At 34.6% G+C, this 9,875-nt stretch overlaps 1 protein-coding gene across 3 annotated transcripts in view; it reads right to left on the bottom strand.

Moving 5' to 3' along the window:
- The window catches only part of LOC107044292 (bcl-2-related ovarian killer protein homolog A), an 8,515-nt gene extending 6,226 nt beyond the window's left edge, over window positions 1-2,289 (bottom strand). The window contains exon 1 of one of the 3 annotated variants that reach the window (XM_015266101.1): window positions 2,237-2,289. The gene's annotated coding sequence lies outside the window, so the exon portion shown is untranslated. Of the gene's footprint in view, window positions 1-1,319; window positions 1,610-1,960 lie in introns of those variants that run through there. The other 2 variants (XM_015266100.1, XM_015266102.1) reach the window with 2 other exon arrangements.
- Between the last annotated feature and the right edge of the window lie 7,586 nt (window positions 2,290-9,875).

Here is a 9,875-nt window from a genome sequence, read left to right as displayed (position 1 = left end):
GGGGGGGAGCGAGCGAAGCGAGCAGGTGGCGACCCCCCCCCCAATCGGTGTGACTGAGCGGATGAGACCGAATATGAAAATACAAATCCATCGTTTCAGTTGCCTATATCTCATATACATATGCTTGGCGAAATAGATTGCTGACCAAAAATGTTTCACCTATTTTTTAATAGCGGATCATAATTTTTGGGGTCTCCATGCCATGAAAACCTGAATGACAATGAGAACACTTTAGATTACCAAAATAAAAAATAACAATTAAGATCACGTTCGAAAGATAATCATCACGTCGAAGGTGACTAGAACACTATCGTCATTACATATTCAATTTCTCATTATTCTTATTTTTTTGTTCGTCAAACAATTGTGCAGATGGGTATGTTTATTCTGCTCCCAGTGTTTTCACGTTTGATGACGAAGGCTGAACGATCGATTGTTGATCCCTAGCTAGGCTGCAACATTGACATTGTTCAAAAGATCTGCTTATGACGAACTGACTCATAATACTTCACTAGAATGTGAATAGCTTCTTTCAACTGTCTTTTTTAACGCCAGGTAATATCAACCGGCAACCGTGACCCATTTTGATTGCAATTCTCATTTCTCCTTTTTTTGGGAATGCCATAAAACTCACGCTCTGCTCGCAGTTATTTACACCAGGACTTTCAGTTTTTTGTAAGAACATAAAATCTGTTTTATTCTCCATAAAGTGAGAGTTTTTAAATCAGTTCAGAGTGAATTCGCGGATTATTTTCACGATATCAGTAGCGGAGCGGTAAAACAGTTCAAGTTGACTCAGCTCTTAGCTGAGTTTTCGAGAAATATCTCTGAATCTAATGGAGATAACGAAATTTTTGTAATTACCTTTTTTGTAGAGCGAATTGAGGGCTATAAAAAAGGTTTTGGCAGAAATTTGGATATCTCCCTTAGATTCCGACATATTCGTTGAAAATTGGAATAGTCGAAATCGACTTGAACCATTTTATCGCTTTACTACTGATATCTTTGGAGGGCATAATTAAAATTGAGGGGAACTTTTACGAGTTGCAACATCACTCTCGAAATATTCCTATAATCAACAGAACGAGGCAATTAAATTGATTTCAATACTTATAAAATTCAGGATTAAATATCGCAATTTCCTGTGGAATTTCCAATGAATAATTCAATAATTCAATTAATTAGAACAAAAATAATCTCTCTTGAGGATTATTAATTAAGCAATAATATAATGATGGATGAATAAATGAATATCAAAACAAGACAACAGCATTCACTCGCGCAATATTTCTAGTCAACAGAACGAAACAATTACAAACCTATTTCAATGCTTATGAAATTCAGAACTAAATATTGGAATTTCCTGTGAAATTTCCAATAAATAATTCAATAATTAGAAAATGATGAACGGATTTACTAGAAGAAAAATAGTGTCTCTTGAGGATTATTAATCAAGGACTTGGAAGCTAATAAAATTAAAAATTCAAAATCATTAAACCACAAATAAACATCAAAACAACTGAATTCCCCCTGTACATTTTTCCACTTGTTTTTGCCCCCCGCAAAATAACACTTTGATCATCTCGCTATCACAATTTTCCACGGTTTCACTAACGCATTTCGAACTGTCCAGACCACCAGGAAGTAAATTCCACCTCAATCACCGAAGAGGATCGAAGGAAAATGTGTGAAGAATGTTGATACGAAATCAATCCATTCCATTGATTGATAAATCGCAATAACTATCAGTCGCGTCGAGATAAAAAAATTGAAGGATGAGAAATTATCCGATGACTGACGACACGTCGTAAACATCAAATAAGCCCCCGAATACCGCGAAAAACACTGGAAACACCTGATTTAATTTAATTATTCTTTCAAATTAACTTTAGATTTGCATGACAAGCGACAATACCCGAATGAGTGAATAAATCTCGATGTATTTGAATGGATTTCTTACAGAAATGCTCCTCCGAGCACCTCCAAACACGATTGAACACCTTTCATCACCCGAAGAAACCATAACTCAACTATCAATCTCGCACCATTCAAAACTGCCACTCAAAATTTGAATAAAAATGCAATTAATTTCGATGAATACTGATTACACCATTGAACTCGCACATTCAATTCTCCAAATAACTATGAAAATTAGAGAATGATAAACTAGACCAAGGAGAGAGAATACAGAGAATTAATAGGTTTGAGGAATTATTAAGAACTGACAAGTCCGTACAATGTTTTAGCGGCAACTGGCGAGAGAGCGAGGCGTACGTGGCGGGACTAGCGACTCTGGCTATCGAAAGCCAGGTATAGTATAATAAGTACCCTCGTATTTGGTGAACGCGGTTAACACATAAAATTACACAATAATGCGGCTCGAGGATACATAAAAGGTACCGGCGTGAGGAATATCAATGTTTGTATTGAACAATTTTTCTTTATCAGTTTGCTGTGCACTTGAGATTTCTATTCCAAATGATCATGTGCGAAAATAATGTATTTCAATACAAGTGCGTAAAAGTGTTTTTTGTGATACTTGCCTGAAAAGTGCATAAAACGGTCGTTTTCCACATGGCGTGCGTAAAGTGAATTTTCGGGCGTGACGCTTCGCAGTTCATTTTACGCACTTGTGCAAAAAACAAGCACTTTACCCCCACTACCATTCCGAAGAGTGAACTCGGCAGGTACCACAAAAATAGGATGTATTACGCGTGCGTGCGAAAAAGTGGAACTTTACGCACTAGTAATACAATATACTATTTTATGATACCATCCTGAAAAGTGCACTTTTTGGAACAATTTAGTGTGCGGAAAACAGTTGTTTTTCGCGTAAAGCTTCGCTTTACGCACTCGAAATTCACTTAACGCACGCTCTTAAACTTTACGCACTCATGCAAAAAATAACTACACTTTACCCTCACTACCATTCCGAAGAGTGAACTCGGCAGGTGTCACAAAAATAGGATGTATTACGCGTGCATGCGAAAAAGTGGAACTTTACGCACTAGTAACACAATATACTATTTTATGATACCATCCTGAAAAGTGCACTTTTGGAACGGTTTAGTGTGCGGAAAACAGTTGTTTTCCGCGTAAAGCTTCGCTTTACGCACTCGACATTCACTTTACGCACGCTCTTGAACTTTACGCACTCATGCACAAAAACAACCACTTTACCTTCACTACCATTCCGAAGAGTGAACTCGGCAGGTGTCACAAAAATAGGATGTATTACGCGTGCGTGCGAAAAAGTGGAACTTTACGCACTTGTAACGCAATATACTATTTTATGATACCAGCCGGAAAAGTGCACTTTTCGGAACGGTTTAGTGTGCGGAAAACAGTTGTTTTCCGCGTAAAGCTTCGCTTTACGCACTCGCAATTCACTTTACGCACGCTCTTGAACTTTTCGCACTCATGCACAAACACAACCACTTTACCTTCGCTACCATTCCGAAGAGTGAACTCGGCAGGTGTCACAAAAATAGGCTGTATTACGCGTGCGTGCGAAAAAGTGGAACTTTCCGCACTTGTAACGCAATATACTATTTTATGATACCAGCCGGAAAAGTGCACTTTTTGGAACGGTTGAGTGTGCGGAAAACAGTTGTTTTCCGCGTAAAGCTTCGCTTTACGCAGTCGAAATTCACTTTACGCACGCTCTTGAACTTTACGCGCTCATGCACAAAAACAACCACTTTACCCTCACTACCATTCCGAAGAGTGAACTCGGCAGGTATCACAAAAATAGGATGTATTACGCGTGCGTGCGAAAAAGTGGAACTTTTAGGCACTAGTAACACAATATACTATTTTATGATACCAGCCTGAAAATTGGACTTTTCAGAACGGTTTAGTGTGCGGAAAACAGTTGGTTGCCGCGTAAAGCTTCGCTTTACGCACTCGCAATTCACTTTACGCACGCTCTTGAACTTTACGTACTCATGCAAAAAATAACTACACTTTACCTTCACTACCATTCCAAAGAGTGAACTCGGCAGGTATCACAAAAATAGGATGTATTACGCGTGCGTGCGAAAAAGTGGGACTTTACGCACTAGTAACACAATATACTATTTTATGATACCATCCTGAAAAGTGCACTTTTTGGAACAATTTAGTGTGCGGAAAATAGTTGTTTTTCGCGTAAAGCTTCGCTTTACGCACGCTCTTGAACTTTACGCACTCATGCACAAAAACAACCACTTTACCCTCACTACCACTCCGAAGAGTGAACTCGGCAGGTATCACAAAAATAGGATGCATTACGCGTGCTTGCGAAAAAGTGGAACTTTACGCACTAGTAACGCAATATACTATTTTATGATACCATCCTGAAAAGTGCACTTTTTGGAACAATTTAGTGTGCGGAAAACAGTTGTTTTTCGCGTAAAGCTTCGCTTTACGCACTCGAAATTCACTTAACGCACGCTCTTAAACTTTACGCACTCATGCAAAAAATAACTACACTTTACCCTCACTACCATTCCGAAGAGTGAACTCGGCAGGTATCACAAAAATAGGATGTATTACGCGTGCGTGTGAAAAAGTGGAACTTTACGCACTAGTAACGCAATATACTATTTCATCGCAAAATGGATTTTGCGCACGCGGAAAATTTTCTTTTTTTGGAAAATTTTTTTTGCGCGTGCGTAAAATTTCCGCACAAGTGATGAAAAATTTGATAAGAAAACCTAGCACATTCGCCAGGAAAGTCTATTAGATTTCTATAGGACTATTATAAATAGCAATAACTAATATAATTCCGTTCAAATCAACAGAAAAAGTAATAAAATTCCCGTGACAATTGATAAAGCGTATGGCCACGACAAATCACGAAAAGAAACTTGATAAATAGAAATGTTGTGCATATTCAATCCTTACAGTTCACCATCTTATGTGGAAATCCTTGTATACATGTGATAATTTTTTTAATTTTGTGTAAACTTCGGACCATACACTGTTAGAAACTTTTGACTGAAATTTCCGGTACACTTTGCGGGAATGATTATTGCCTTTTAGATTCCCTGAAACCATTAACGCCATTTTAAGCATTTTTGTCATTGAAAATTTAGAAGTCACAACGGAAAAATCGATGAGAACTGTCAATGTGAGCTCAATTATTCACTGAAAATTATTCAATTATTCCTTGAAAATTAATATGTTCTTGAGTTTTCAATTATTTGAAAATTTATCGTAATTTGGCACTGAATATTCATGATTTCATTGACAATTCAAATAAGTTGAGGAATTCTCATCTCAACGCTGTTAAAAAATTGAAATTTCATTGAATAAGTCTAGGCGTTATGAAACCTGAAGATATGATGGAATGCGCGTTCTCTAGCTTTTTCTATTATTTTTTTGTGTGTCAATAATTCTGTATTGCCTAGTTAAAAAATTGAGCTTTATTCGGTGTCCTTGAGAAATTTTAACGATGAAAATTCATTCTACATCTGCAATTAGAGCGGATGAATTGTATAGTGTTACAAAATTCCATCGAAATTGGAGTTGTCATAACGGTAACAAGCAAAAAATCAGTAATGAATGCGTAATTCTTTCATGCGTTTCGCCTCAATTAGGCCGGCGAGCGTTATAATTAACGGTCAAAAAGGTACGAACTTCACAAGAACGAAAGAAAGAATCTTGCAAGTATGCATGGAGAAATAATTACGGGAAAATTGAAATTCAAGGCGATGATTGAAACTTCGCTAATTGTAATTGTACTTCTGATATTGTGATTGCAGGATATTTTGTGTGATTGAGGAAGATGAATTGACAAAAATTTTCCAATTTACAAGACAATTTTTGTCATGCAGTTGTAAGAGATTGATGGAAAAATTCTACATATAATTTCGAAATTTATAAAGGTCTCATTGAAAACATGAAAGATTGCGAGATAACCCATTTTCATAAGTCTATTGATGAGTCCTATAAGAACTATTGGACATGACTTTTTTTTCAGTTATAGATTATGGGCACGTTCACGTAAAAAAAATTGATAAAAAACTTTGTCTTCGCTAGAAAATTCTATTGAAATTCTGAAAAAAAAAATTTTTCCATCCTAATAGAAATTACAATGCGTCACATTACTTGTGACAACAAGGATAAAATATATTTTCCAATTTGAACAGTTCAGTTCATCCTGGATCACGAAAGACGGGAGTTCATGATAGGATTTTGGAATAGGTAGGAGGGGAATCCCCACTTTCTATAAGGCCATCTTGAGGTCAGGTATTGCTGATGCTTTTCGCATTCATGGAAACAGTTAAAGTTGAGATCAACCCATTTTATTCAATCGAATCTCGAATAATTTTTTCATACACATATAAACTCTGAAAGCTAAGGGGAGGTAATTGAAATAATTACATTAACACAATTTGCAGATTACGTAATTATCCTTTAAAATCAATTCAACAATATTTATACTAATCGCACGACATATTTTTTTTCAATCAATCGATCTAATATATGATATGGTGGAAACAATTCATATCGCTCCTTGAGAAATATATTCATTATAATATTACATTATTTTCCAACTATAACAATAGTTTTCATTTATACATAAATCTGACAACACTCCATTCGATTATATATTTATCTTGTTTTTTTTTTCAATTAATGTTATTTATTTGTTTCGGATTATATCGATGTCTTGATAACAGAAACGCAAGTGCTATGGGTTTCCTAGACTGATACGCTCTCCTGTTATCAAGAAGTCAATATTTATTGTAATGTAATATGAATAATTATTAACTTGTACCTAAAAAACATTTCGATAATACTTTCCATTTTCGTATATGCATGATTCGTTTTTTTCTTGCTCTTACCGTTTGTTTGCGTTGTTTTCGACATTGAAAATCATTAATAGTGTGTATATCTATAATTATGTTTTTATGGTGATGTTTCAGTGTCACGTTACTGGCATGATTAACAATGTTTTTATTTTTCTTTAGCAACACATTCGTAAAGCACGTAAATGAGAGGCATCTTTTGATGTATTTTGTTGCTATTAATGTATTTTGATCCGTGGAGCCTTGAATTCTATTGTTTCTGCTTCGTTGTTGTATGAGATCAACTTGTTATCGGAAAAACAATAAATTTGGGCGCTGGACTGATGATTTATGTTGTTAAGTGATAGAATGTTGAGTAAAATTGTCGAAATTTTGTTCACTGCACATCATTTCGGTCATGAGTGTCAAATCTCACTTTCAAATCTTAACTTGAGACTTGAAAGCTTCAACTTGGGCCTTTCTAGCATCAATTTACGACTTCTAAGTCTCAACTTAAGACTTGAAAATCTGAACTTGAACTTTCAAATCGTAACTTGAGACTTTCAAGTTTCAACTTCAGACTTTTCAGTATGAACTTACGACTTCCCAGTCTCAACTTGAGACTTTTGAAAATCTGAACTTGAAACTTTAAAATCTTGACTTGAGATTTTTAAATTTAACTTTGGACTTTTCAGTATCAACTTACGACTTGCAAGTCTCAACTTAAGACTTTTGAAAATCTGAACTTGAAACTTTCAAATCGTAACTTGAGACTTTCAAGTTTCAACTTCCAAGTCTCAACTTGAGACTTTTAAAAATTTGAACCTGAAACTTTCAAATCTTAACTTGAGATTTCCAAATTTAACTTTGGACTTTTCAGTATCAACTTGCGACTTCCAAGTCTCAACTTAAGACTTTTGAAAATCTGAACTTAAAACTTTCAAATCGTAACTTGAGACTTTCAAGTTTCAACTTCAGACTTTTCAGTATGAACTTACGACTGCCCAGTCTCAACTTGAGACTTCTGAAACTCAACTTGAAACTTTCAAATCTTAACTCGAGACTTTCAGGTCTGTACTTGGGACTTTCTAGTATCAACTTATGACTTTCAAGTCTCAACTTGGGACTTTCAAGTCTCAACATGAGACTTTAAAAAATCTCAACTGGAAACGTTGAAATCCTAATTTCAGACTTGGAAGTCTCAACTTGCGACTTTCAAGTCTCAATTTGAGACTTTTGAAAATCTGAACTTGAAACTTTCAAATCTTAACTTGAGATTTCCAAATTTCACTTTGGACTTTTCAGTATCAACTTACGACTTACAAGTCTCAACTTAAGACTTTTGAAAATCTGAACTTGAAACTTTCAAATCGTAACTTGAGACTTTCAAGTTTCAACTTCAGACTTTTCAGTATGAACTTACGACTTCCCAGTCTCAACTTGAGACTTCTGAAACTCAACTTGAAACTTTTAAATCTTAACTTGAGACTTTCAGGTCTCTACTTGGGACTTTCTAGTATCAACTTGTGACTTTCAAGTCTCAACTTGGGACTTTCAAGTCTCAACTTGGGACTTTCAAGTCTCAACATGAGACTTTAAAAAATCTCAACTGGAAACGTTGAAATCCTAATTTCCGACTTGGAAGTCTCAACTTGCGACTTTCAAGTCTCAACTTGCGACTTTCAAGTCTCAACTTGAGACTTTTGAAAATCTGAACTTGAAACTTTCAAATGTTAACTTGAGACTTTGAAGTCTCAACTTGGGACTTTCTAGTATCAACTTGAGACTTCAAAAATTAAAAATCTAAACTTGAGATTTTGAAATCTTGACTTGAGGTTGTCAAGTCTCTGCTTGATTTTTAGAAGTCTCAACTTCCAATCATAAGCCTAAAAAAAACATTTCGGGTAAATATCTTCGAAGAGGTTTTGAGAAATTTATCAAGTGACCATTTTGAAGGACACTTTGTCACCAGAGAATTTATATCTGAAAATCTTCTCTCTCATGCATTTGGTATGCGGCAATTAGTTTTTCTAGTACTAGTTAGAATGACGGAAGGAATGACGTAAATCGGAAACGAAGAGTAATTAAAAAATAATTCTTATCAATGAAATAAATAAATAAGAAAATTGTCAAATGAAAAGAGGATTGAGAACGAGGGTGCTATTCAGCCACTTTAACAGTTAAACTATCCTAATTGATAATTCTAATAATCTATCATTACCATTTTTATTCGCACCGGTTTCCTAATTCCACGTGTCCATCTGAACTATGGTTTTACAGTTAAATCGGTATTGATCACAACTTTTTGTAGGAAAATTTGTATTTTTTTTTAATAACATTAAATAGCTACGTGAACCCAAATAGCGAAGAAAAAGATAAATATTTATAATATATACAAGAAAATCAATTTTTCTAACAGGATTAAAGCTATAAAATTAACAGTTTCCAAAGATCAAATTCAATCTGTATCATGAATGTAAAAATAACATTTTACAAACTAGGATTTCAATTCGTATGAAATGTATTTTTTTGACAAAAAAAAATCACTTTTACTATGCACAAATACATATAGGCGCTAGGGGTGGTTGCACCAATCTTGGTTAGCTAAATCTGAGAGAAAAAAAACATTTCAAACAAGTCTCGTTTAAACAAAAAATCAACAATTGTAAAAATATAAATTCTTTCAATTGAACAATAATAATGGCTCTGATTTCAAACCAAATATTTGTATTATATTTTTTATAAAATTAAGTTAATCAAGAAATATTTTGTTTCTAAGTGACAATATTGCTGTTAAATAATCATGATTATTTTATTTAAGAAATCATTTCTTATCTTCGAGTATTAAATAGCTGAAACAAACTACTCGTTCATGTTTCGCATAAAAAATAACAATTTTTTGGAACAACTAAATTGATTATTTCGGCAATAATTATTCAGTAGCGAAGTGGTAAAACGGTTCAAGTCGATTTTCACTATTGCCCAGTTTTCGATGAATATCTCGACATCTAAGGGAGATAGCGAAATTTTTGTCATGACATTTTTTGTAGCCCTCAATTCGCTCTACAAAAAAGGTCGTAACAAAAATTTCGTTATCTC

This window comes from Diachasma alloeum, unplaced genomic scaffold (genome assembly GCF_001412515.2).
Source record: "Diachasma alloeum isolate Michigan unplaced genomic scaffold, Dall2.0 Dall_scaffold_00711, whole genome shotgun sequence".
NCBI lineage: Eukaryota > Metazoa > Arthropoda > Insecta > Hymenoptera > Braconidae > Diachasma > Diachasma alloeum.
This window is presented reverse-complemented; position numbering and strand designations above follow the sequence as displayed.